We start from the raw sequence: 4,054 nt of genomic DNA on the forward strand, positions 1-4,054 counted from the left end.
TCCAGGTAAGGAATGGGGTGGTAAGACTCCTGAGCTGCTCGGGTGCTGCCCTTCCAGAGAGAGGAAGGGGGCTTGAGAGTGGCCTGGAGTCCAATGGGACTTTTGTGGTCTACAAGACAGGGTACCAAGCTGTAGAGTTCTTACCTAAAACCGGAGTCCCTAATTAAATTTGTCAGGCAGGATCTCAGACTTGCTGGGGATAGGTTTCTCTTTGATTTCTTCTATCATCTTCTCTTCTTTGGGAATGAGAGTGTCTATAAATGTCATCTTCTGCCCCCTATCTCATAGAACACTGGCATCATGGTTCAAGGCAGATCCTGTTAGAATCTGTTCTGGGTGGTTTAGACGGTGACAATGGGGATTCAGGAGCTAATGAGGCTCTGTACAGCTTTGTACTCACTATTGCTGGCCTCAGATGTTGGGGTGAGTGGGTGTGATGGTCAAGCTTGCTTGCCAATTTAATGGGATTAAAAATCACCTAAGAGAGGACCCGGTGGCTGCAGGTCAGGTAAGCATTCACCGCTATGACCACTGGTGTGGAAGAAACAGGTACTGGGTGGCTGGCAGATCCCAAAGCCTGGGGGTTGCCCTGAAGGAGGACACAGCTGGCCTCCCTGATGACACAGACACCTCAGGCACCAGGCTTCTGTGTAGACTCTATTAGAGTCTGCTGGTCCAGGAAGACCCTGGCAGAGCCTGGTGATCCCCACTATTCAGGGTTTATGTTCTGCTGAGGCAGAGGGGTCACCTGAGCTGTGCTTCTCAAAGTGGAGTTCATGTTCCCATTCCCACCACTTAGATTTTCTGAATCAGAACCTGCGGTATCCAATACAGCAGACATCCTCAACTGTTGGATGATTTGATGCAGAGAGTTGTTCAGGAACCCTGCCTTTGCACAACAGAGGGTGCATTCGAGGAGTGCCATTACAGGGTCTGTGGTCCCCAGATGGTAGCCGATAAGGTCTGGGACTGTGATTGTTTCAAAGTTTCTGAAGGCTTAAGGCAAAATTTTAGTATCTGATGGTGGGACACAAAGCAGAAATGCTAGATACACACTGGCTGATGATCATGGGCTCCTGCTTTTACACAGCCCAGCAAGAGTCTTTAAAGCCTCTAGGCTGGCATCTATGTTTCATGGTCAGTTCCCTCTAAAAATAGATAGATCCAAGGCATGTATTATTGATCGTGATAAACATTCATCCAGTTACACTGGGACTACCTCCATGGGGAGGTTCATAACCTCCCCTGCCCTATGAGCAGACTTGAGCCACCCCGCAGGAAGGGGCTGACTACTTTGGCATCCCTTACTCATATAGCCTGTCTGACTACTTGGCCAATGAGATGGGGACATATTCTTTAAGGCTTCAACAGACTTCCGTGATTCCTACGGCTCAGTTTGCAAAAAACCAACGGTTTGGATTCTCCACTGTTTTAACACATCTGGTGCAAGCTGTGAGAGTAGAATTATTAGTGTCTGTGCTACAGAAACTGGTGGGACAGATGCCACTCATAGCAGCTGGGAGGAAGAATTCATAGTGAAAGCATTTTCAAAAGAGAGGCAGGGAATAATGTTCTATACATTTGGAGCTACTATTCAGCCAAGTTGAAGAAAATGATGGATCCCTTTGACGCGTGGGAAGGTAAAGGTGTAAGGTACTGGTATGTGTGCCTTGTGGGCTGATAGAATGTTAGATTTTAGAAGAGTGGCATTCACATGGAAGCCTGTGTCATATGGCCTCAATTTGAAAGAGGAGGCTGATAGGTCTTGATGAAGAAGATGAAGGTGTGAACTGTAAGACTGATCCTAAGCCAGATTCTTGAGCCCTTCCACAAGTACCCAAGTTAAAGACAAGAACTCTGCTTCAGTGAGGATGTCATCTGCTAAAGCTGCCCAGTTCTCCTCTCAGGCAACCACAAACTACTCTCAAAGAGGCAGCTGTGGAAAAGCAGTGCTCTGTGACCACAGGGGCATCTGGACATACTCCTGCTTCCCCTGATGCCTAGAGCTTTGAAAACCAAGCCACACAGCCACCTCCTGCCAAGGTGCTCCTCTCTGACAGGAAGTCTCTACCTCACAGAGTGAACAAGCTGAGGAGGAGTCACTCCACTGTGTGTGGGGCTTTCCCTGCCCAGCCCCTCAGCAGGGAGCCAGGCTGCCCTTCCCCCAGCAGCCCTCTCCAGAAGTGCTTTTTAGTACTTTGGGTATGCAAACTGAGAACAGGAAAGACCAGCCTGATGGATAACAGGGGCTTGAAACGGCCTGTTTGCCCCACAGCTTCCAACATGCTTGATTCTGACACTGTTCTTGAAAGGGAAGACCCTCGTGGATATTTAGGGTTATTGCAGGCAAAGTGAATACTGGGAATAGCGAAGGGAGACTTTATGGTTAGGGTAACTAATTACTCTGCATTTTCCTAAGGTTGTCTTGAAAGGCTGGAGAATCTTAGAATTTAAAATGAGGGCATTTAATAGAAATGTATGTATTAATGTGTAACCTTTACTTAAAAGAAGGCAAGGAAAACCTCTGCCACAAGCCAAAAAGGTGGAGTAGCCAGTTCCAGGAACTCAGAGCCTCAGGGCTCTGGCTCCCAATACCTGCCTCTCCTGAATGATCCACAATGAGGGCGGAACTAAGAATGAAGGTCTAGTGGTTTATGAGACTCTCCACCTTGTCAACCAGTAGATGAAGATTACATTCCTAGAATGAATGTGTTCCCCTCCCTAACTGAATACCTTGGGTCAGGTCCCTCTGAAAATTTCCACTGTTTTTATGTTCTGTTTCCTTGGTAACTCTCTCTCCGCCCCCAGCTTCCCTTAAATACCCTACACTTCTTGTGTTCCGGGTCGAACTCCTCTGACTGGCAAGGTCATGAGATCGACCCCGGTACCGGTATCCCCAATAAACCTCATGTGATTGCAGTAAGTTCGGTCTCTCGTGAGTCATTGGGTGGTTGCGTCATCCCAAGACTTGAGTAAGGATCTCCCTGGTTCTGGGGGTCTTTCAGTCTGTGTGTGGTTAAATTTCTAGTTTTTAATTTTAAACTTTACTTAAATGGTTGATTGACATCAAGGCAACCAAGCAGTAAGAAGTCTCCCTTTCTTGTAGCAGTGTTAGAGTCTCTTAGTAATGTTACTCTTACAGGGGAAGGAGTGAGGACTAGACATAAGTTCCTGTCAGATGGAGAGGGAACCTGTGCTGGCCACATTGTGTGGTGGTCAAGAGAGGTCTCAGGAGGGAGTGTGAATCCACAAGCTGCGTGTCTTGGTCAGGATTTCTATTCCTGCACAAACATCATGACCAAGAAGTAAGTTGGGGAGGAAAGGGTTTATTCAGCTTAAACATTCACATTGCTGTTCATCACAAAATGAAGTCAGGACTGGAACTCAAGCAGGTCAGGAAGCAGGAGCTGATGCAGAGGCCATAGAGAGATGTTCCTTACTGGCTTGCTTCCTCTGCCTTGCTCAGCTTGCTTGCTTATAAAACCCAAGACTACCAGCCCAGGGATGGCACCACTCACAATGGGCCCTCCCCCCTTGATCACTGAGAAAATGCCTTACAGCTAGATCTAATAGTGGAGGCATTTCCTCAACTGAAGCTCCTTTCTCTGTGATAACTCCAGCTTGTGCCAAGTTGACACACAAAACCAGTCAGTACACTGTTCATAGATGCTTATTCTCCAAAAACAATGTGAGAAGGCATGACGGGGAAAGGGAGAGAATATAATTAAAGATCAGCCATTGACTCTCACTTGAAGGGGCCAGTTTCTTTTCTAGACTGGCTCCTAACTTTGTTCTGTTAACAGCTGTGTCTTTGTATACCACAATAGGAGTACATGTGGTTAGAACTGTAGAACAGTTTGTAGAATGGATAAAACATGGTTTGTTTGTTTGTTTGTTTTTTTACTTTGGTGAAGTTTTGAAGTACTTTGAAAAGAAGAAGTCAAACAATTTTAATGTTTTAACTCAAGTTAGTTTGTTCTAGAAGTGACCACTGACTAGTCCTTTTGATTACACACTATGCTTTATGCATATACAATTTCCATATAATTTGAAT

The 4,054-nt window shown here is 46.2% G+C and overlaps 1 pseudogene; it reads left to right on the forward strand.

Moving 5' to 3' along the window:
- Positions 1-1,020: 1,020 nt before the first annotated feature.
- LOC116100976 lies at positions 1,021-2,243 on the forward strand (annotated as a pseudogene).
- Positions 2,244-4,054: the final 1,811 nt, after the last annotated feature.

The sequence above is a fragment of the Mastomys coucha genome, unplaced genomic scaffold, assembly GCF_008632895.1.
Source record: "Mastomys coucha isolate ucsf_1 unplaced genomic scaffold, UCSF_Mcou_1 pScaffold21, whole genome shotgun sequence".
NCBI classification, from domain to species: domain Eukaryota; kingdom Metazoa; phylum Chordata; class Mammalia; order Rodentia; family Muridae; genus Mastomys; species Mastomys coucha.